The sequence below is a fragment of the Crotalus tigris genome, unplaced genomic scaffold (genome assembly GCF_016545835.1).
Source record: "Crotalus tigris isolate CLP2741 ecotype Arizona unplaced genomic scaffold, ASM1654583v1 scf7180000017633.3093840, whole genome shotgun sequence".
NCBI lineage: Eukaryota > Metazoa > Chordata > Lepidosauria > Squamata > Viperidae > Crotalus > Crotalus tigris.
In genome coordinates, this window is record NW_024096527.1 from 2,869,911 (window position 1) to 2,895,132 (window position 25,222).

Genomic DNA, 25,222 nt, shown 5'->3' on the forward strand with positions numbered 1-25,222 from the left:
AGAAATATGCTGTTGGTAATGAAAATTACTACCCTACCCACCCCCTCCTCCAATGAAAAGTCTTTAAAGTGAGACATGAAGAGACCCTAGCTCAGCCCCCCGATTTTCTTTGCACCAGCCTGGAAGTGCCAACCTTTAATTAACTTACAGGCTTTCTTAGTGGTCTCCCATCTAATTGTTAAACTAAATCTGGCCCTGCTAAACTTGCTGGAACTAGCCAAGGTCAGTCAACTAGATGCTTCCACCTACTGGGACAATGCTTGGTCAAATTAAAAGTCATTTTCTGTGTTAAGGAGGCAATATTACGTTTTATTTACTAAGCCCCTGGTAAAAAAAATTTCTTCTGAACAGATTTTGTAGATCCTCAGAAACTCCTGTCAAAAGGTCAGCTCTGGCGTAATGTGGGTCTGCTTAGAGAAGATGAAAATTTTTTTAAACAAGTAAAAGATCAAAGATGAACTCACATTAAGAGAATTTATGGGGTACTAGTAGAATTGGATTCAGAAGCAGAATTAATTAAAGAATGTATGATTAAATGGGCACAAAATTTTGGTGAACCAGTTCTACTAGAAACTTAGGAAATTATCTGGGTGAGGAATGTCAAATTTACACAAGCCCAGAACTAAGGGAGAATTTTTATAAAATGTTTTACAGATGGCACCTTGATCCACAAAAAATGTCTCGTATGTATCCTGACTTACAGCCCAAATGTTGGAGATGTGGATGTTTGGATGCTACTTACTATCATATCTGGTGGTCGTGTAAAAATATAAAAGCCTTTTGGATTAAGATATGGTGGAATATTCAAAGAATTTTTAGAAGGAGGGTAAAATTTACCCCACAATTGTTCTTGTTAGGTATTGTTATTGATTGTGATACTAAGGAGATTACATTGATGTTAAATTTAATTACAGCCGCAAGGTTGTTAGTAGGGCAATGTTGGAAGAAGGAATCTTTGCCTACTTTGCAAGAGTGGTTTTTTAAAGTTTCTTATTTGGCAGAAATGGCAAAGATTTCGGCTTTCTTGAAGGATCAATCGCAAGAGAAGTATTTTGCGGTATGGAAAAAATGGATAGATTTTATACAACATAAGTTGGATATAAAAATATTATTTAGTTTTTCAATAACTTATATATAAAATTTAATGTTTTATAGATTGTGCTCTTTTTTTCTTTTCTTTTTTATTTTTATTTTATTTTCTTATATCTCTTGTTTTTTCCTTTCTTTTTTTATTTTTTTTTCTTTCTAAGTATTTTTTTTCTTAATATTTATGTTTTTTTACACATATATTATTGTTAATCATTTTATAAGTTGCTTAAGTAATGTATTTAGACTTATTTATGGTTTATAATTTTTTTAAAGATTTTTTGAAGAAATTTCAATTAAGCCTATATTCAGCTTTGGGAAGGTTGGGGGAGGGAATGGGAGGGTTGGAGAGGGTTGAGTAGGGTTGTTTTTGTAAAGTTTTAAAAATTTTCAATAAAAAAAAAAAGGTCAGATCTGGAAAATGTTATTTAATTTGGGAATGATGAACACATCTGAGCTAGTCAAATCTGAAAATATACTACAGTTCATTTAGTGACCATTTGAAGTTACAACGGCACTGAAAAAAATGGCTTACGACTGTTTTTCACACTTACGAACATTGCAGTGACCTGAGGTCATGTGATCACCTTTTGGAAACCTTTGACAAAGTCAGTGGGGAAGCCAGGTTCACTTAACAACCCGTTACTAACTTAACAACTTCAGTGATTCACTTAACAACTGTGGCAAGAATGGTTGTAAAATGTGGCAAAATTAACTATCTCACTTAGTAACAAGAAACTTGGGCTCAATTGTTGGCGTAAGTCGAGGACTACCTGTAGAGCAGAAGTCTTTCTAGTACTAGATCTCAGATGTTTTGTGCAAAGTATTCCTAATCTTGGCTGCTAAGTAACTCGACTTTCATTCTCTGCAACGATAGTTGCCATTTAAAGCAGTGTTGTTGGAGATGTGTGGACTTCAGCTTGCAGAATTCTCCAGCCAGCTGTGCTGGCTGGGGAATTCTGAGAATTGAAATCCATATATTTTCAACTTACCAAATCAAAAACACTGGCTTAAAAGGAAAAGGCAACTGAGAAGAAAAACTCCATATTAATTGTCATTTGTAGTTAGCAAGAGGAGAAATGTAGAACCAAGGTGGCTGAACTCCCTCTAGTCACCCTTCCCAAACCTATGTATATGAAAGTAATAGTTTGCAAACTGAGAATAACGTATTTCTACGTATCTGAGATGGAGAGTACCAGAGTCTGCGCACGAGGAAGGTTACTTGCAAAGAAAGGGCCCAGTGTTTTCTTTCAACAATGCACAGTACTTCACAGGAACACTGAAAAATGTGTAATCTTATCTTCCCTCTCTCCCTTTTTTCTTTTCTGTTCTTCCCCACCCCATACATCCTGGCCAAATTTGATGCAGTGTGGGGTTTCCCCCCCCCTTTCTTTCTTTGAGAACCAGCTGGGGCAATGAGAAGGGGAAATATTCTTTACGGCAAAGAGAAACAGAAGAAAAAGCTCTCGTGTAACCACCCACAACAGAAGTAGCCTTTGATAGCTACTTCAGCCTTAAAAAGAAACCTCAACTATGTAATTCTGCCTCCTTCACCCACCCTTCTGATGTAAATGGTCAAGTTTGGTTCCTTCTGCTAGCTAGGATGGGTTTAACACTATTGAGGCAGGTCATGTTTGTGACAAAGGACAAGAATGTTTGTTCATATTTTTTTCAATTAAAACACATATTTATTGCATTTTGATCCCGTGTTTCCTTCAACGACCTCTCTGTGGTTTCTTTACCACCCCTCTATTATCTTCCTAGCCATTCTCTGATAGGTGAAGCTGCATAACAGCGATTACTCTAAGCCAGGGGTGTCAAAATCAATTTCATTGAGGGCCAGATCAGCATTGTGGTTGCCCTTGGGGGGCTGGGTAGGTGTGGCCAGGGTGGGTGAGGCCTACTGGGTGGGTGTGGATGGAGTGAGTGTGGCCTACTGGGTGGGCATGGTCAGCTCTACATCGTTCGCGTCAAGGGTGCCTGTGGGGACCTGGGCAGGAGTGGAACAGATCTGAGGGTTTGTGGCAGAAGGAGGTGGGACCGGGACAAGTGCCAAGGCATGGTCCATTTCTTCATTCCTCACAAAGGGTGACACCTCCCCAGCATGCACCCAGGGGGTGGGGCCGACATAGCAGGGGCTGGTTCCTTGCTGTTTCCAGACAGCCTTGTGGAGTTAAGACTGAATGCGTTTCAGCATAGATGGCCACCACAAAATTGTATATTGGCTCCTGGCCGGCATGGGCCAGGGCTAAGGCAGCGGGGGCCGTTCACTCACTGTTTCCAGGATGGCTTCGCGGGCCACATGAAACCACTTCGCGGGCCGCATCCGGCCCCCAGGCCATGTGTTTGACATGTCTGCTCTAAGCTGAACGGGTTTTTTTAGGAGACATTTATACATGAACTTAGGTGCTCCCCTTGCAGTCTAATGTGATCTTGTGGAATGTCCACTCACCCATAATGCCAAGCCAGGATCTTTTAACGAGGGCTTGCTGAGCAAGTCATAACGAATTGCTTTGTACATCACTCTAAGGCTGAAACAAACAGGTGATGCCATGGTTTAGCGTGATTTTTTTTCAAGCAAGACACTTTTGTGCAGTCCTTTTAACACTAGGCCAGAGGTAGAATGTTAAGCTGAGAAATGTAATTTTGGGGGATTTTTAAGCACATTTTTTTAAGAACACACTTCGCTGCATCAGATGGCATTCAACATCCTGTTTTCCACATCGGCAGGCCAGAGTAGTGTTTCCCAATCTCCGACATTTCTGGATTTGTGGACTTGAACTCCCAGAATCCCACTGCCAGAATGGCCACTGATAAGAATTCTGGCAGTTAAAATCCATACCCCTAGAAAAATTGTATGTATTTATTTGTATCCTGCCTTTAATATTTTTACAAATAACTCAAAGTGGCAAACATATCCAGTACACCTTCCTTGTATTTTCCCTATAAGAACCCTTTGAAATGAGTTGAAATGAGAGAGAATAACTGGCCGAAAGTCTCCCAGTCGGTTTTCCTGCCTAAGGTGGGACTAGAACTCACAGTCTCCTAGTGCTTGGCCCAAAGTCACCTTTATGATCACCTTTTACAATCTTCTGACAAGCAAAGACAATGGGAAACCCAGACTCATTTAACAACCAAGTTACTAACTTAACAGCAGCAAGGATTCGCTTAACAACTGTGGCAAGAAAGGTCATAAAATGGGTCAAAATTCACTTAACAAATGCCTCACTGAGCAACAGAAATTTTGGGCTCAAACCTGGTCGTAAGTTGAGGACTATTTGTCTTTCCTTGCCTCTGCTTCCATTCTTATTTCCTTCCCTCCCTTCTATCCTCACCCAGTCCCATTAATTGCACCCTCTTTTGTTTATAAATTCCTTGGGACCTGCATTGCTGTTTAATTTTTACAGTATTGTATTGCACAGATAGATAACGTAAGGTGTGTACAGATAAGAAACATATGCATCTACAGTATACATCAACAACTGGCTGTTGTTCATGAAGTACAAACACAACTACTGTGTAAAGAGGCTGTCAGTCTCTGAATTTTTGTTTGTTTGTTCGTTGGGCTTGAGTATACAGCTGCCCATCTTGAAGATGCAATTTTGGGCAGCTAACAACACCTTAAAAACAACAACAGCACAATACAGAACATTTTTTGAAAAACCCTTCAACTCAAACTTCTCATTTGAAGCCCAAATGACCAGACTTGCATCATCCTACTCTGGACATATTATGAGAAGATCTGACTCTCCAGAGAAATCCATAATGCTGAGAAAAAGGCAACTGTCATAAATATGAACCAGTTGCCAAGCGTCTGAATTTTGATCACGTGACCATGGGGATGTTACGACGGTCACAAGTGTGAAAGCCGTTCATAAGTCACTTTTTTCTGTGCTATTATATCTTTGAATAGTCACTCAATAAAATGTTGTAAGTTGAGGACTACCAATAACGAACATGTCTATCGGTATTTGTAAAATTTATATTCTGGCTATATGCTTTTTTTGAAAACAATCACAAAGTGAGGAGCTGAATTATTATTTTTGGCCATCATTCCAGATTTGCCAAGGCAATTTTAACACTGGTGAAGCTACTTTTCATTTCTCCAGCTTTTGCAGTCAGTTCCATTGTTTTCTTTTCTTTTTTCTTACTCTGACTGAACTGATGGATTTACAGGAAGGATCAGTAACATGCAGCCCTAATGCGTTTACATCCACCATGAAGGAATCTCCTATGCAGAGGGTGTTAAGGATCCATACAGGCCTCAATGCTTTTGTACCACAAATAGATAGCTTAAGTGTTCAATGCAGTAAAAGCGCATCAATATTGAATTGCCTCCTTCACCTCACGCTGCCTTTTACCACTCCTTTTCCTGTTCCTGAATGCAGTTAGCATTAAAAGTACAAACCGCATGAGTCATATAAGAAAGTAGTGGCATCTTATTCCAAAAATCTTTGGAAAATAAAGATATACAGGTAGTCCTTGACTTACGACCACAGTTGAGCCCAAAATTTCCGTTGTTAGGTGAGTTTTGCCCCATTTTATGACCTTTTTTGCCACAGTTATGAAGTGAATCACTGCACTTGATAAGTTAGTAATCCGGTCGTTAAGGGAATCAGGTTTCCCCATTGACTTTGCTTGTCAAAAGGTCGCAAAAGGGATCACATGACTTTGGGACACAGCAATGGTTGTAAGTATGAACCAGCTGCCAAGCATCTGAATTTTGATCACATGATCATGGGCATAACTATGAAAAATGGTCATAAGTCACTTTTTTCAGTGCTATTGCAACTTTGAATGTTTGCTAAATGAACTGTTGTAAGTTGAGGACTATCTGTATTGATAGAGATCAGCAACTTCAGCCTTCCCTCATAAAATATTTTTTTTTTAAAATAACACATCAAGCTGTGATTTCATTACAGACCTCCTAAAATCTTTTTGGAGATCCTGCCCATTACAGTAGCTGCTACCTGAACTTGGCACCCAGGTTTATAGAGTGCCTCTCAGGAATCCTACTAAGGATATTTACTAAATATTTACTTTCCTGTATTTACCGTAAGTTCACCTTGGTGAACTTCCTAGAGCAGGGCAGAATTCAAACCCCTAATTATGAAATGAGGAAAGACTTCAGTAGAAAAGTCTTAGCTTTCTATCCAGGGAGATTCAGAGTGTCCTTCTCAAGTGTTTTTAGTTGAAGGAGAACTGCTGGAAAAGATACTTTATGCCAGTGGTTCTCAACCTGTGGGTCTGGACCCCATTTGGGGACGAACGACCATTTCACGGGGGTCGCCAAACAAGGCTGTCCGCCATTTTCCCCCCCTTTTCTTTGGCCATGCCCCTGGCACCCGGTGATGTATAAGTGGTTGGGGGTCACCACAATATGGGGAACTGTATTAGGGGGTCGCGGCATTAGAAAGGTTGAGAACCACTGCTTTATGCAGAAAACCTGCACATATCTTGCTCAGTAGGATCAAGGGCAAAACTGTTGAAGGGATGCAGGTAGTCCTCGACCCACGACCACAACTGAGCCCAAAGTTTTCATTGCTAAGCAAGGTGGTTGTGAGTTTGTCCCATTTTACGACCTTTCTTGCCACAGTTGCTAAGTGAACCTGGCTTCCCTATTGGTTTTGCCTACCAGAAAGTCCCAAGAGGTGATCATATGACCTCGGGACACTGGAGCAGTCATAAATATGAGTCAGTTGCCAAGCGTCTGAATTTTGAGCAGACGACCACGGGGATGCTGTAGAACTTGTGTGAGACATGGTCTTGTCACTTTTTTCAGTGCCTTTGTAACTTTGAACAGTTAACTAAATGAAGGGTTGCTCCTGGGGAGGAAAGCTATGGCAAATCTAGGCAGCATTCTAAAAAGCAGAGACATTACCCTGCCAACAAAAGCACGTATAGTCAAGGCCATGGTTTTCCCAGTTGCAATGTATGGCTGTGAAAGTTGGACCATAATAAAGGCTGAGCATCAAAGAATTGAGGCCTTTGAACTATGGTGCTGGAGAAGACTCCTGCGAGTCCCCTGGACTGCAAGGCGATCAAACCAGTCAGTCCTAGAGGAGATCAACCCTGACTGCTCTTTAGAAGGCCAAATCCTGAAGTTGAAACTCAAGTACTTTGGCCACCTAATGAGAAGGAAGGACTCACTGGAGAAGAGCCCGATGCTGGGAAAGATGGAGGTCAATAGAAGAAGAAGGGGATGACAAAGAAGGAGGTGGCTGGATGGAAGCAGTAGGCATGAGCTTAAATGGACTCCAGAAGATGGTAGAGGACCGGAAGGCCTGGAGTAACGTTGTCCATGGGGTCGCGACGGGTCAGACACGACTTCGCAACTAACAACAACAAAGTCAAGGACTATCTGTCTAGTGCCTCTGGTTCCATGTTAATCAGTCAGCAGGTTTGTGTCGCTCAGGATTATTTGCATTTACTGGTGGGTTCTTCCCACTATTGTTCTTGCAGTCTTTTCACATGAAAGTCGGCAGAGCTCCACCCCCATTCTTGAGTTGACACCCAGGTGCTGAATTGAAATTGTCTGTCATTCTGGCAGATCCCCCTCCAATCACTCTGGCTTCTACACTGCCAGTTTCTTGACTTCCCTCCAAGCTGATGGGTGACAACCCTTAATACAGGGATCTTCAAACTTGGCCCTTTTATGACCTGTGGACTTCAACTCCCAGAATTCCTCAGCCAGCGTGCCTGGCTGAGGAATTCTGGGAGTTGAAGTGCACATGTCATAAAAGGGTCAAGTTTGAAGACCCCTGCATTAATAGATCTTCTGACTTTGTGGTTGTCCAGGGGTGATGTCAGAAGAAGAGAAGACCTTGCTTTAAGCCAATGCAGTGAAGGAAAGCTTGACGAGGTCTCAGTCTCATGGGTTAAGGATAAGAATAACAGAATAACAGAGTTGTAAGGGACCTTGGAGGCCTTCTAGTCCAACCTCCTGCTCAAGCAGGAAACCCTATACCATTTCAGACCAATGGCTGTCCAGTCTCTTCTTAACCTCCAGTGAGTGTCACAGAAACCCAGCAAGAAGAGATGGTGCCAGACCATGTTTGTTTCATGATTAAGTACCAGTGTCCCTCAAACTGCTAAGGATCAATCCTGGAGTCTTCTGCCAGTTAAGTCGGTGCTTTGCCACTGATCAGTGGCCCCTTCCTTGATAATAAAGTGGGTTTCTACACCTCATGATTCTAAAATAGGGGTGAGGAATCTTTAAGCCTTAAGGCCGAGTGGGCTCATTGCAAATACTCAATTGTCTCCATAATGTCATGCTGTCCTATCCATGTGCTTGTAAAATCTATTCTCATAAGGGCATTTGTGAACACACAATATAAAATAATTGATCGATTGATTACGTCCCAACAAGTCGGTGTCAGCTCTTAGCAATCATATAGATAGATTTTCTCCATGACAATTTATCCCTAACCTAGTCCTTCAGGTTATAAAATAAAAGGCCAATTAAAATTAAACCATAGGAATGTGCTCCCTTTTGAGTTAGTCCATTGATCCATAGAGCTGGCATTGTTTGTACTGATGGCAGGACTTCTAATACTCAGAGAACAGAGATAGTAATCCTTTTGCAGACATCGTTGTGTTTTTTTCTACAGCAGCATGCTTATGTTAGTTTATAGGTATAGGGGGAATCCTCGTTTAGTGACCACAATTGGGACCAGCAACTGTGTCATTAAACGAAGCAATTGTTAAGTGAAGCCACGACAGTGCCTTCAATCTTACTTCAGCTTTCCTTTACAGGTAGTCCTCAACTTACAACCCCAATTGAGCCCAACATTTCTGTTGCTAAGGGAAACATTTATTGAGTTTGCCCCATTTTACGACCTTTCATGCTATAGTTGTTAAGTGAATCACTATAGTTGTTAAATTAGTCAAACTGTTAGTAAGTGACTCTGGCTTTCCTATTGACGCTGCTTGTCAAAAGGTCGCAAAAGGGGATCACGTGACCCCAGGACACTGCAACTCTCATACATATGAGTCAATTGCCAAGCGTCTGGATTTTGATCACATGACCATGGGGATGCTACAATGGTCGTAAGTGTGAAAATTGGTCATAAGTCATTTTTTTCAGTGCCAATGTAACTTTGAACGGTCACTAAATGAACTGTTATAAGTCGAGGACAACCTGTACTTTACAGGCCCGTGAAGGTTGTAAGTGAGAAGACTTACAAAGTTGCAAAGTTACTTTTTCATCACAATTGATACTGGGAGTAGTCGCTAAATGAGGCAGTCACTAAATGAGGACAACCTTTACGGTAATCCTAGTTTAACCCATAACAAAGTGGTGGGATTTCCGCAGTATGTTAGTCTAGACTAAAACGAGGATGGGTTGCTTGTGATTCAGTCTGCTTGTGGCTGCCCAGAGTCGGCTTGGAGTCAATCAGATTAAGCAATTAAATAAATAAATCTGTAGTAGCATGTTGTGGGAACAACATCTTATGTGAACCAGACCACGCTGAGCCATCATATGGTTGGGTTGGCCCAATGCTGTATGTGGTCTAATTCCTATAATTGTGTTGAGCTCACCTGAGTTAACTTGTGTTGACATAGCCAAAGAATGAATGAGAGCCTTGTATAGAAGGTAACATGACCCAAATATGGAAAAGGGAGTGACAGTTGTAGTATCTTGGATTGTCCTTAGGTTGTAAGTTGAGAGTTGAGAAAAGAAAGCTGCTTTTCTCAAAGACATCCGAGATGTACAGATAGTCCTCAACTTACAACTATTCTTTCAGTGACTGCCCAAAGTTACAGTGGCACTAAAAAAAGTGACTTATGACCATTTCACACTTAAGATTGTTGTAGCATCCCTGTGGTCTTGTGATCAAAATTCAGACGTTTGGCAACCGGCATGTGTTTATGATAGTTCCAGCATCCCGGGGTCATGTGATCCCCTTTTGCGACCTCCTGATAACCAAAGTCAATGGGGGGAAACCAGATTAATTTAGCGACCGTGTTACTAACTTCACAACTGCAGAGATTCCCTTAACAGCTGTGGCAAGAAAGGTTGTAAAATGGGGCAAAGCTCACTTAACATCTGTCTTGTTACCAGGAGAAATTTTGGGCTCAGTTGCAGTCATAAGTTGAGGACTACCTGCATATATTCATTGCTGGAGAGCTCAGGAGAACTTGTATATTTGCCCACCCTTCTGAGGAGGAAGACAGCAGGATTTTTGCCTTTGTTGAGTCTGGACTAGTGCCTCCTTCTTTGAGAAATGGATAAGGCCCTTGTGACTCAAGTCTTGGCCAGGCCTAGATTAAGTTACAACAAGTGAGCGCCATGAGGGATGACACTACTTGGAAACGGCCATTGAGATGACATGTGGCAGCCAGATGGATTTCCAGCAAGAGCTTTACACTGATCTTATCTCCATTCCTCTGGCTTCTGATTTGTTTCTAGGCCCAGTTCAGGCCTGGTGTTCATCTGTAAAATCCTAAAACAGAGCTGGCATATAGGTGGGCCGTTGGGCATTTATTCCCAGAGTCCATCTTAACGGGATCCTTTTTAAAATCCATCAGCTTACTGGAAGATCTTGAAACACAAAGAAAGTAGAAGAAAAAGCAAATACCAAAATACAGAGAAGGTTAAAAAGAAAAAAAGCTAGATGGTGCAAAAATAAACTGCTACTGGTACATTTGAATTAAAAAGAAGTAGTGAGAAAAGAAAAAAGGAAGGTACTTTTTAGTGTCTTTCCCTCCCTTTCCATTTCTCTCCTCAACCAACCAACCATGGTTTAAATCAGGGTTTCTCAACCTTGGCAACTTTAAGATGGGGGGACTCCAACTTCCAGAATTCCCCAGCCAGCCATACTGGCTGAGGAATTCTTAGAACAGAATAGAATAGAATAGAATAGGAATAGAATAGAATAGAATAGAATTGGAAGGGACCTTGGAGGTCTTCTAGTCCAGCCCCTGCTCAAGCAAGAGAACCTATACTGTCTCAGGTGAATGTCTACTCTTGTCTCTTCTTAAAAACTTCCAGCGATGGAGCGCCCACGATTTCTGGGGGTAAGCTGTTCCACTGGTTGATTGTCCTCACTGTCAGGAAGTTTCTCCTTAATTCCAGTTTGCTTCTCTCTTTGATCAGTTTCCAACCATTGTTTCTCGTCCTTCCCTTTGGTGCTTTGCTGAACAACTGGCCCCTTCTGTGTTGTGGCAGCCCCTCAGATACTGGAACAGTGCTATCATGTCTCCTCTATTTCTTTTTTTTATCTTTTTCTAGACTAGCCAAACCCAAGTCCCATAACCGTTCTTTGTATATTTTAGTCTCCAGGCCTTTGATCATCTTAGCTCAGTGGTTCTCAACCTTTCTAATGCCGTGACCCCATAATACAGTTCCCCATGTTGTGGTGACCCCCAAGTGGGTGTGGCCACCAATAAGAGGGAGTAGGACAGCTAGGGAAAAGGGAACAAAATGGTGGACAGCATGGTTTGGCGACCCCCATGAAATGGTCGTTCGACCCCAAATGGGGTCCCGACCCACAGGTTGAGAACCACTGTCTTAGCTGCTCTTCTCTGATTTTTTTCCAAACTCTCAACATCATTTTTGTGATATAGTGACCAAAACTGGATTCAGTATTCCAGGTGTGGTCTTACTAGGGTTTTATAAAGTGGTACTAATACTTGGTGTGATCTTGATTCTATGCCTCTGATTATACAATCCAGGATTGTATTAGCTTTTTTGGTTGCTGCTGCACACTGCTAGCTCATAGCCTGGGAATTGAAGTCCCCCCATCTTAAAATTGTTAAAGTTGAGAAACACTGCTTCTCCAGCATGATAGATGTAGCATCCACCGATGGGTAATCAAAGCCTTCCTGCTCAGTTTAGACTAAAACCAAACTTTAGCCACGCCTCCCTTGGGTGGTCCTTTCCCAGTTTTTTCTTAGTCTCAGCTCAGTAGGACACAATTTTTGTAGCTCCTCAGTTATGCTAATTCAAAAGAGTTTTTAGGATAGAGAGAAGAGTTTTTTGTTTTCATTGTTTCATTTATTTTATTTGTTAGTTGTGATTGTTCAGTGTTAGTAGGAGATAGTTGGTGTTAGAGCTTCCTTTCCAAGAGGCCTGCCTGGCCTCAGGGGATCGATTGGAGCCACGCAGGAGGGTTCGGAAAATCAGCCCCCCCCAGCTGATTTTCGCGACGACGGAGATTGCTGGACAGGCAAACAGACGCGGTTCCATCGTTGGCGTTTTGGAAGCGAGCGGAGCGGACGGCTGGGCTGTAGTCTGACTACCTCGTGGCCACGAGGTCCCGACTGAAATCTGACCGCAGCGAGGGCTGCGCAGCTTAACTGCAAGTCTTGTTGCCTTATAATTAAGAAGGAGAAATAGTGGCTTATTGTCAGGGCTCCCTTGGGCTCTAGAGAAAGAAGGCTTACGGAGACTAATTCTCTCTGAGGTCGCCATTTTGAGCGGCAAAGAAACTAATGGCCGCCATTTTGAACCACACCCTGGGTGCGGCCGCCATCTTGAAGGCAGGTGGATTGAGGCCTATATCTGGCCGCTTCCTTTTCGAATAGCCAGCATTGCTAGGCTTTCACGGGGGTATCTTAAGGTTATTGATTATCAATTCCAATTCAAAGATTCAACAGAAAAAGAGACAAAAGCCCCATTAGAGGATACCTTTGACTACTACACATTATCAGTTGAAAATTCTGAGGGAGAATTTTGGAAGACCTGTTCTTTTAGCTTGCGGCGCTGTGTCGCAGGGCCTAAGCGGACAGTTCTAGTGAGCTGTCTGACTGTTTGTCATTGCGGTTGTTCAGGGCGTGGGAAGCTTCCCGCCCGGACAACTTGATCTGCGTGCTTTTACCCCCACTCCTGGGCTTCTCCTATCTGGAAGGTCCAGTGCGCAATGGCAGATGGTGATACTCCTCAGACATCGCAGGGTTCTGATGTTCCCCCCGCACAATCTAAACGCAGATCTTCAGATTTGAGCACAGGGGGAAAGAAAAAGGCCAAGACCAAGCATTTGACCACCAAAGAACCCTCCAAGGCTGCTGAGCAAGAGGCCTCGAGGAGACATCTGGCACTGGAGAGAGAATTCTCCAAAGTTCAACGGCTCAGGTCCAGCAAAACTGAAGTGGTTCCCCCTACTTCGCTGGACAATTCACCATTTGAGCCTCCACTGGTGCCGTCTTATCAGGCTCCCAGAGCTTGGTCTCCTCAAGGGGGAACTGAACAGGTCGGTCTCCCTCTTCCTATCCTTCCTATTTCTTCACCTCCTCATTCTGATCCTTCTGTTCCATCTGCTACCATCACTCCACAGACTCCTCAAGCCACTGCGGCTGGTGTTGGTTCAGCAGAATGAACCTTATGGGCACAACAGTTCCAGACCTTTATGCACCAGGCCTTTGATCAATTTATGTCATCTTCCATGACACAGGGGTGTCCACAGTTACCACCTCCTCCACCCTTGTCTGTAGGTCGCACTGGGCATATCCAGTCAGCGGGCTCGGGTATTTCTGAGACTTCATCTCAGCTAAGTGAGGCTGAATCTGTGGACCTGGAGACAACTGATATCCCTATGTCTGAGGATGAAGAGGTGGACCCGGATCCGACCCCAACATCAGGTCTTTTTGATCCTTCTCTATTTAGGTCACTATTGTTAAAGGCCTGCACCATGGCCAATTTGGTTACAGAGCAGGAGCTTAAACCATCTACCTCCACTGCACAGGAGTCTAATCCTTTGTTTGTGATACAGGTTGTGGAGGAAAAACAGGTTCCTTGCCCAGCTGTTTTCCGCACTATGGTTGAGAAGCAGTGGACTTCATTGGTCACTCTACCTCCGCCTAATAGCACGGAAAAGAAACTGTTTAATGTCTCATCTACATTTTCTTCCCTCCTAGAGGTACCTACAGTAGACACTCCCTTAACCTCACTGTTCTCTACATCCATGATTCCTGGAGATATGGCGGAGGGTCTCAAACGGAGGATAAAAGTTTCGAGTTTTCCCTCCGCAGGGCGGAAACACTGTTCGTATCCTTCCAACTTTCTTCCATGGGTTTGAAGGTGTCATCTTCAACCATTGGAAGATGGATCAGGGCGTGCATATCCCACGCATATAAGGTCCAGTCTCTCCCAGTTCCTGCCAACATTACAGCTCATTCGATGCGTAGCGCGGCCACGTCCGCAGCTTGGTCAACCCAGGCTTCTGTTGAGGAGATTTGTAGGGCAGCCACATGGTCTTCCCCCTCTTCATTTATAAGGCATTACAAGCTTGATAAGTTTGCTGCAACAGATGCCTCCTTTGGCAGAAGGGTCTTGCAGCAGGTAGTTTCTACACACGAATCACAAGCCTAGACTTTCCCTCCCGACAGGGACATGGGTGGCTTTGGTATGTCCCATCGGTGGATGCTACATCTATCATGCTGGAGAAGGGGTGTTGTCTTACCTGAACGCCTTTTCTCAGCATGAAGATGTAGCATCCACACCCACCCTTAACAGTCAGTCTAGGCAGATTTCTTACAGGAGGAGCTATTGTGTCAGACCTCATGAATGCTTCGCCTCGTCAAAACTGGGAAAGGACCGCCCAAGGGAGGCATGGCTAAAGTTTGGTTTTAGTCTAAACTGAGCAGGAAGGCTTTGATTACCCATCGGTGGATGCTACATCTTCATGCCGAGAAAAGGCGTTCAGGTAAGACAACGCCTCTTTAGATATTTGAACTTTGCATCTAACTTTAGTAATTGTTGTTGGTTTCTATTAGAATCCTAAAAACCCTATTCCGTGTTGTACATATATATTGCCAGTTTTGCCATTGTAGGATATTTTCCAATTTTAATTTCCCATGCTGATATTGTAGGAAAGATATCTCTTTTCCAATGTTGTGCTAGGCTTAAACAGGATTGTTGAAATGTAACAGAGTGGTTCCCCCCCCCCCAAAATCTGAGACAGAGCTGCTGTTATGTAAATCCTCAAATAGGCTTATGGAGGTTTAAAATACAAAGACCTTCAGCCCTCTAAACATATTCAGCTAGGGTGGTAGGTTCTGAGCAAAAATGAGGTCAGCCACCCGAGAGGAGAAAAGAAACGGAGAAAACACATTCAATACTGCCCTTTTGTGGATGCCCAGATTTAATAGCAATAGTGCAGGTGGCCTTCAACTTACAACCAAAGTTGGGACCTGAATTTCTGTTGTTAAGCAAGTCATAGCCAATTTTACAACCCTCTTTGGCATGGCTCTTAAACAAATCACCACAATCGTTACATGAACAGGCAGTCGTTGAGTGAAACTGGCTTTCTGCCTTGGACTTTGCTTGTCGAAAGATAGTTGTAAATTGTGATCACGTGACACGGGGATGCCTCAAATACATGCCAGTTGCCAAGCATCCACAGTTTGATCATGTGACCGTGGGGATATTGCAACAGGCGTAAGAGCGAGGATTGGCTGCAAGTCACTTTTTGCCAGTGCTGTTATAATTTTGAATGGTCGTTAAACGAATGTTGTAAGCTGAGGACTATGTGTATAGCCATCAAAGTGCTTGTCTTGCCCGTAGGGTCTGAATACCTGTTTTCCTCCTAGAAATCTCCTGGCAAAAGCAGATTTAAAAGGTCAGCTCCTGCCAGAGGAAGCTGACTTTCATACAGGTAAGTCCTTGACTTACAACAGTACACTTAATGACCATTTGAAGTTACAAGAACCCTGAAAAGAGTGACTTATGACTGCTTTTCACACTTATGACCATCGCAGCCTCCCCATGGTCACGTGGTCAAAATTCAGACGCTTGGCAACTGACTCATATTTATGATGGTCGCAGTGTCCCGGGATCATGTGATCACCTTTGGCACCCTTCTGATGGAGCAAAGTCAGTGGGGGAGCCAGATTCACTTAACAACCGTATCACTCACTTAACAACTGCAGAGATTCACTTAACAGCTGTGGGAAGAAAGGTTGCAAAATGGGGCAAAACAACAAATGTCTCCCTTAACAACAGAAATGTTGGGCTCAAGTGTGGTTGTGTGAATTGAGGACTACCTGTATACAGTAATGTTAACCCTTGGGGCCCTGCTATAGGGGCTACTCCCCAAATGAGTTTTGGCTGGTGGGAATTCCCGGAAAGCCCCTTCTCTGGGCCAACATCCTGGAGAGTTTCCAAAGGGACACTTCACCTCCCACCCCATCCCTGCAGTGTTTCCGAGGTTGGTAATCTTGGCTTGGAGAGATCGATGACCTGACTCAGTGAGCTTGTTTGCACAATACATTGAACATGGATAAGTATTAGCTGTGGGTGAAGCTGAGCATGTCGGAGGCCACTGCATGTCCTGGTATCTTTCTTTCTTCCAGGCTGCTTGATATCCCAGGAGCTTTTGCAGGGAGTAGTTAACCGTGACTGGGGGTTAGGGGTGTTTAGTAGACCATATCGCAGGTAGTCCTTGACTTACAACCACAATTGGCATCAGAATTTCCATTGCTAAGCAAGTGGTTGTTAAGTGAGTCATGACTGATTTTGCAATCTTTTTTTTGCCACGGTTATTAAGCAGATCACTGCAGTGATTAGATTAATTCAGGGGTCTTCCTGGCTGAGGAATTCTGGGAGTTGAAATCCACAAGTCATAAAAGGGCCAAATTTGAAGACCCCTGAATTAAGTGAATCTGGCTTCCCCCCTTGACTTTGCTGGTTGGAAGCCGGCTAGAAAGATCACAAACGGCAATCACGTGACCCTGGGATGGTATAAATACATGCCAGTTGCCAAATTTCTATCATGTGACTGGGTTGTTGCAACAGTTCTAAGTGGGAGGATTGGTCATAAGTTATTTTTTTATGGCCATTGTAACTTTGAACAGATTCGTGACAGTGATTGGGTTGGAGGCACTCTGTAGGTATCTAGGGCATGTTAAATTTGTCCTACTCTTCCCGTCGTGCAGGGATGAAAATAAAGCAGGAGTAGCAAAGTGTTTTTGTACAACTAGGTCTATTTTGTGACTTCTCACCTCTCCATCTCTTGTTCGTGCAGTTCATGGAGCTTCTAATCTAAATCATAAGACAGGCAGTAGCTCTTGTTCAGATGACTAGCTAAATATTGGTTAAGCCATCCCACACCCAGCTATAGTTAAAGCGTCACTCGGAAGACTACATTCTGGCCATGGTCTGAGTTGAAATGACCATTAAACCAAGCAACCGTAGACCTGGTGGTTGGTCACAGAATATGCTAGGCTTAGCTAGGCTAGGCTAAAATGAGCTTGGCTAATCTGCGATTTAGTGGGAAAACAGCTGTTGCTAAGTTTAAGGAAAGTAGGACACCAGGTAAAGCTATAGTGTAATATGGCTGGTTTGTTTGGACATCTCTTGTTCTGTGGAACTAGGAATCCGGGGTTGTTATCCAGGATACGGTGCTGTGGGATCCCGGTAAGCCAAGTCAGCATACAGGCCTCTTGTAGATCCATCAGAAACATTCCTTGCTCAAGGATAAATTATCTGTTTAGGGTGTCAAAGGACCTCAGGCTAACATGTCCAATAAAAAACTATCTTGGCAAGCGGATGATGGGGAGAAGAATTCCCATCTGTCTGGGCTGCTGCCAGGTGAAATTCATGGGCTGAACTCAATGGAACAAGTTCAAGTTCGCCCATCTTCCTATTTCTGATCTTAATGAGGTTCTACCACAGTCTTCAACCTTCTTTCCTGCAGAAATCAAGTGTTGACTCACCACTGTCATATATGCCATATATATTCTAAAGGAATTTAATTTGACAATTTCAGTAGGCAAGGAATGCCAGAGAGCTTTATTCGACTTCACATATTCCCACAGTCTTCTCACATTCAAAACAGCCTTCCCTCCTCCCACGACCTGAAGAAATGAGTGCCACTGCTCATGTGAAAAGTATATCTTCCCACCAAAGCTGTCCTTCACCCCCATCACCTCTTAGGAAAAGAATATTAGGTTAGGTTTCTAGGTTGGTCTTTCTCAAACTTGGAAACTTTAAGACGTTCAGATATTAAAGCTGGAGAATCTTAAAAGTTGCCAAGCTTGAGAAACACTGTTCTAGACCAGGGTTAGGCAACGTTGGCTCTTTTATGACTCGTGAACTTCAACTCCCAGAATTCCTGAGCCAGCCATGCTCAGGAATTCTGGGAGTTGAAGTTCACGAGTCATAAAAGAGCCAACGTTGCCTAACCCTGGTCTAGACTAAAGGTCCCCAACCTTTTGGGCACCAGGGACCAGTTCCGTGGAGAGAGCTTTTTCCGCAGACCGGAGGGGACGTGGTTTTATGTACTACCTGCATCCCGCGGATGGGGCTTTGCCTGGTTGCTGACATGTTGCGGCCCGGTGCTGGTCCATGGACCGGGGGTTGGGGACCCTTGTTCTAAACAAATACTTGACCTGGTCTATCTCATGAAGTTGTTCTTGCTTTTTAGGAATTAGAAAAATAGACAGAAAAAAGAGAAAAATGGGTGGGTTTGATAGCCATCGTAGCTAAAGGAAACCTTCCATTTTCACAGACAGTTTACCTCTGAATGCCAGATGCCAGGGTAAACAACACCAGTCATTTCTCCGTCATACAGGTAGTTCTTGACTTATGTCCACAACTGAAACCAGAATTTCAGTTGCTACACAAGGCGGTTGTTAAGTGAATTGCCCTCACCTTATGACTTGCTTATCAGAAGCCAGCTGGGAAAGTCACAAATGGTGATCACAGGACCCTGGGATTGCTGCAACGGTCATAAATACACGCTGGTTGCCAAGCACCTGAATTTTGGTCACATCACTGTAGAAATGCTGCAACTGGTTGTAAGTGTGAGGACTGGTTGTAAGTCACTTTTTTCAGTGTGGTTGTAACTTTGGATGGTCGCTAAATGAATGGTCATAAGTCAAGGACTATCTGTACCTTCTCTTGCAAAGTTGAGCGACCTGGATATTTAGGGAGAGCCAATTTACTTTTTAAAATGGAGGCTGATAGGGATCATGATAATGCAAAGCAATGATTTGAGCAGAGATGTCTGAGAGGGGGAGGGGGGGCTCCAGATGATGCCAGAAGGAATGAAGGGTGCCAGCGGGGTGTGGGGGGGAAGGGATCAGAAGATCCTTCTGTGACCAGCCCAGATCACTTAATCACATTACTAAGTCTGGCTTCTTAATCATGAAAAAAGCAAGCTGCAGCTCAGCTCATGGCTATAGATAGCTGGCCTTCAAAAACATTTTGCAAAGTGTCAGTGACCCCCCTCCCTGCCCAGATGCTTGCAGAATGGAGTCACCGCACTGTGACCATCCAGGGGTGAGACCGTGTCATTGGAAGGGGTGGGGAGACAAAGTCAGCCCTGAAACCTAAGAAAGAAACTACAGACCACAGATGATAGGGTCCCTTGATGATACTTCCTCTTCTTTCCAAGGCTGTTTGGCCCCAAGATCACAAGACTGTCTTACAATTCAAGTTACAAAACCGTTTATTGGCCACTCACGGATCCTAAGGAACCAGATTTGCAATTTTTGGGGTGATGCTTTTCAAGATGGTTACTTGATGTTGAAATTTGGTTACCTCAGGCAGGCTAGACATTGAAAATGAGGAAGGATAATCAGCTCTGTTACCAGCCGTGGTTTCTTTCCCTAGAATTGGGTGTCAGATGGATAGGGCTGGTGGGAGAGGGAGGCAGAACAGCCAAGTTTTGTGGGACGTTTTTATTTATTTTCTAAACAGCTGATCGCCTCTGAGCATGCTCAGAAATGGGTTTCCTTCATAATTACAACCAGGTTTTTGTTCACTTGAAATCTGACGGTCATTTTTGCCCAATCTTACCCTCTTTAAAAGAACAGGCTTTCCCAACTTTAGCCAAGAGGCTGGGGAATTCTGGGAGTTCGTCCACGTATTTTAAAGTTGACAAGGTTTCAAAAACATTACCGTATTTTCCGGCGTATAAGGCGACCCGGCATATAAGACGACCCCCGACTTCGGCGCTGAGTTGCATGCCTAGAAAGTCTCGTCTTATAAGCCAGAAACTACCGTAATTTCCGGTGTATAAGATGACTCGGCATATAAGACGACCCCCGACTTTGGCGCCGATTTCAACGCTTTAGAAAGTCGTCTTATACGCTGGAAAGTATGGTACTTTAAAACAGTGCTTTCCAATTTTTTTCTTTTCGGTACCCCAAACTGCTTATCAGAAATGACCTTTGAGAACCAGCTGTAAGTTCCTTCCTCCAACTTTGTCATAACTTTGAATGGTCGTTGAACGAATTGTAACCGAGGACTACTTGTATTTTAAAAACAATATCATTGACTGTTCTTTATGTCATGTTAACAAATTACCACTGGTGATTTCATCAATTTTTGTATCACTGAGAATTTTCAAATGTATTTTAGTACACGTGGCAATCTTTAAATCAAGTTCAATGTCCCTATTTTGTGATGAAAATGGTTTTGTGTGTGGTTACCCAAAGAACTTGGGGGTAGTTTATTATTATGGTTCATCACACAGTCAGCCAGATGCTTAGACAGGATTTGGCATTTTTGTCCACCTATCAAGTCCTTCCCAGGGACCTGGGATAGGCAGATGTGGATATTTGGATGCTGTTAAAGGTATCCTGCCTGGATGTAAGCTGTTTCAAAGCTGCATTTTGTCAATGCCGGTGGTATTCAAATGGTATTCCAGGTGTTTTGGGATTCCACCTTTTACTATTGATACTACCTTTGTTTTCTCTTGCCGTAGTAGTTCTATTTCTATTTGCAAGTCTTTGTATTTTATTACAGGTAGTCCTCAATCTTACGACCACAGTTGAGCCCAAAATTTATGTTGTTATGTGAAAAAATTGCTAAGTGACTTTTGCCCCGTTTTACGACTTTTTGCCACATTTGTTAAGTGAATCACTGCAGTTGTTAAATTAGTAATATGGTTGTTAAGTGAATCTGGTTTCTCTGTTGACTTTGCTTGTTGGAAGGTTGCAAAAGGGGATCACATGACCCCGGAACATTGCAACCGTCATAAATGGGAGTCAATTGTCAAGCATCCGAATGTAAATCACGTGACATGGGGATGCTACAACAGTCATTAGTGTAAAAAATGGTCATGAGTTACTTTTTTCAGTACCGTTGTAACTTCTGTCACTAAATGAATTATTGTAAGTCGAGGACTACCTGTATTATCAAAGTTATTTGCCACCTATCTCACGGTTCAAGGTGACTCTGACTTGCTTAATTTAGCCAGGTTTGGGAAGCACTCCCCCCACCTCCCATCCCCTTCTCAGCCTGATTGTTCCTGGATCCAGATACTTTTTGGGTGGGGAAGGGCGGGGAGGAGATTTCGATACGATGTGGTTTTCGACCACATCATGGCTTTCCAAAAATTTCTCGTGCTTTCTTTGTGATATATCCCCTCCTCTCCTGTCTTAATAATAATAACTCCCAGCTCATAAAGTTACTGATCCATTTCAGCTGATTTTCTACTAAGGCTCTACTTTCGTCCTTGCGATGCGACAGGCGGTTTGTTCCAGCTTGGGATAAAAGCTGAACTTGAGTCTAAAAACATTGGTTTGCTGTTTTATATGGTAATCAAATTGCCAGAGAGTGCCCATAGATCCCAAATATTAGATCCTATAGCATTGTTTATTTATCTGGTTGCCGGTTCACTAGAATGTGTTCACACCTGCATAGCTCCATCTCAAGCAAGAACATGCTTGAGCAATAGGCATGTTCAAAGTGAAGTCCCTGGCCCAAGGAAAAATGTTCCAGTTAGTTGGAATATACATGCAGAATTCATGATGTGCTGGAACCAGGAGAGCTACATGATCAGTCTGTATTGAATATATTACAAGGAGTCCTTGACTTACAGCCATAGGGGATCGGAATTTCTGTTGCTAAGCAAAGCAGTTGTTATGTGAGCCGCACCTAATATTATGACCTTTTTTGACACTTTTGTTAAACAAATCACTGCGGGGAATAAAATCATGCAGTTCTTAAGTGAATCCAACTTCCCCCATTCACTTGAAAGCCAGCTGGGAAGGTCACAAATGGTGATCACATGACTCTGGGATGCTGCAACTGTCATAAATACATGTCAGTTGCCAAGCGCTTGAATTTTGATCACATAACCGTGGGGATGTTGCAACAGTCCTAAGCGTAAGGATCTTTTTTCAGTGCTGTTGTAACTTTGAATGATCACTAAGTGGATAGTTGTAAGTCGAGGACCACCTGTAGACCATTTCAGAATTAGGACTAGCATTTATTTACTTTATTTGTTTTCCAGTAGCAGGCCAATAAACAACAAATGCGCTACTTCAAAGTGTAAGAAAATCAAATTGAAACTATTGGTAATGAAAGGGAGGTGCTATACCATCTGATCTGGGTAAATTACAGCTATTACTATGAACCTGACAACCGCAACCGTTTTGATGTTTGCCCATGTTTGAAGGAGATTAGCATACTCTTGATCAGAGAGACAGCTAAGATTTCTGACAATTAGTTTGTGAGTGCCAGACACCACGATAGTACAACAGACAGTTTAGCAGTACCTAAGTTACTGACTTAAGCTGTACATCTGATCACACACACAATGTGCTTATAGAATGGGACACTAGTGTTCATTTATTGTCTCAATAATGGGTAGTGTGCCAATTTGAGCCAAGGTGAAAAAACTTTTTCTGAGGACCATGTGGGATTTTATAAAGAATATCTAGGGATTGTCCATGGAGAATCTGCAATCATACTTTAGTAAAAGTGAGATATTTTGCAAGATCTAAATTCCAGATCTTTTATTTTGGACCAGTTAAGGCTTTCTGTGGGCCAAAGTGATGGTATAGGCTGGAGTGAGAAGCCACGGTTTCCAAATCAGACTCATTTTCCTCCTATTAAAGAGTTAAATCTCTTTAATTAGGATGGATCAAGGACTCACCCTGAAAAAAAGCTGTTTCAACCAGAATCTGAAACAACAAGGCAAAAACTTTGGGCAAAGCTTACAAATTAAGCCATGATTTGGGTTGAGAAGGACCTACGTATGTCAGCTTGGATCAAAGGGCAGAAAAATGTAGGGTTTTCAAAGGTTGGCAAATTCTGGACTGACTGGTATAGTTTACAGTGCAAACATTCTAAATCACATTTGCCAACAACTCCAGCAAATGTAGCCAAAGGGAAAGTGAAAAAATTATTCCCTTAGATTTTCCAATCAATCTACACATTTCTTCATAAACAGAGGAGGGAGAATCTGTCCATCCAAAACTAAGAGCTTTGAAAGCGTTGTCCCTGAAACTCTAAATCTCTCTCTGTATATTCAGCCATATTGATGGTGTTGAGTTACTATTCCACGTCTGTCTGTCTCTCTTGTTTATGAACTCCTCCTCCTCCTCCTCCTCCTCCTCCTCCTCCTCCTCCTTAACAACAACATTTGAGTTAGCAGATTTAGCATTGCTATGTTCTAGACCAGTGGTGGCGAACCTATGGCATGTGTGCCAGAGGCGGCACTCGGAGCCCTCTCTGTGGGCACATGTGCCGTTGCCCCAGCCTTGCCTCCCTCCGTGACCCCCTCCTTACCAGCAGTCCCCCTGAAGAAGAGTTGCCCCCGAGCGTGGCTCACGCAGAGCAGCCAAGGACATGGCAATCAGGCAGCATAGACAAGACTCTGCCCTCACGCCCCATTGCGCACAGTTGATGCTGTGGGGCGTGGGCAGAGGGCGTGGCCACCATGGTGCTGCTGGGCTCCTGGGCGATCTGTGGAGGGCCCTGGAGGTGGTGAGTGGCCCTGTGGGCAGGCGGGGGTGGGGCAGGGGGTGGAGTGAGGGCGGGGCCAGTTTTGGGGCACTCGGTCTCTAAAAGGTTCGTCATCACTGTCTAGACCTAGTTACAAATAGTTTTATCTATTGAATGGAACTGGTTTACAGGTAGTCCTTGGTATACAACCCTCCATTTAGCAATCATTTGAAGTTACAACTTGCACTTATAACCATTGTAGCATCCCCACAATCATGTGATGAAAATGTGGGTGCGTGGCAACTGGCATGGTTTCATTATGTTGGGATCACGTGATCACCATTTGCAACCTTCTCTGCTGGTTTTCAACAAGCAATGTCAATGGGGGAATGGATTCACTTACCAACTACACGATTCACTTTCTAACTGAAGTGATTTGTTTAACAACAGTGGCAAAAAAAAAGTTTATGAAAATGAGCGTGATTCACGTAACAACTGCCTTGCTTAGCAATGGAAATTCTCGTACCAATTGTGGTTGTAAGTTGAGGACTACTTGTGGAGCCTGAGAATTTTTCGGGCTGATTCACTTCTTAAAAGGTATTGACAAAGATTTGTAAATTTTGTCATATTCCAGGTAGGAGTATTTTTAAATTTTAAGAATTTGACTTGCAAGAAATGAAAAGGAACAGACGCAGCTAATCTAACTTCACTCTCCCCTCCCTTCTAAGCCACTGTTCAGAAGACCTTCCTTCCTTCCTTCCTTCCTTCCCTCCCTCCCTCCCTCCCTCCCTGTTAGACCTTTTCACCTCTTCAAGGGCTTGGAGATTAGTGGTCTTCCACCAGTCCGCCCTTTCTTCATTTGCTCCTTGTGGAAAAAAACCTTGCGCTTATTTTTAAACTGTGAGTTGTGACTTTCCTAGCGGCCTGAGTTTTCCCCTTGCTTGGAGGCTGCTTTGGGGTGAGGGGAGTAACCGAGCGACAGATGGCTCTGCTGAGGTTGAGGAAGGGCACAAAGGGTGAGTGATGGCAGTTTTGCTAGAACTAGCCAGGCGGTGACTTTGATGCAGAACGGTAAACAGCTTGGCATGTAAATGGCGTTTCCTCATAACCTCTGTTTTCCTCTGTCACTTGGCTGACTGGTGCCAATCTGAACTTGTCTCCACATTCCTGTTCCCTCCCCCTCTCTGTCTCTCTCTCTCTCTGTGTGTGTGTATATGTGTGTGTTATGTTGTGTGTAAAGAGCAGGCAACTGCTGCTTGACTGAACCCGATGAGTAATCTGAAATACAGTAGTCCTTGACTTACAACCACAGTTGAGGCCAACATTGCAGTTGCTAAGCAAAACGGTTCTTAAGGGAGTCGTGTCCCACTTTATGACCCTTTTTGCCACGGTTTTTAAGTGAGTCACTACAGTTGTTAAATGAATCCTGTGGTCGCTAAGCAAAACTGGTTTCCCCCATTGACTTGGCTTGTCAGAAGCTCCCTGGAAAGGTTGCAGATGACAAAGCCCAGCATC

At 43.4% G+C, this 25,222-nt stretch overlaps 1 protein-coding gene across 5 annotated transcripts in view; it reads left to right on the plus strand.

Annotated features, from left to right (window-relative positions):
- The window catches only part of NFIC (nuclear factor I C), a 181,257-nt gene that overhangs the window by 20,322 nt on the left and 135,713 nt on the right, over positions 1 to 25,222 (plus strand). The gene's annotated exons all lie outside the window — the stretch shown is intronic.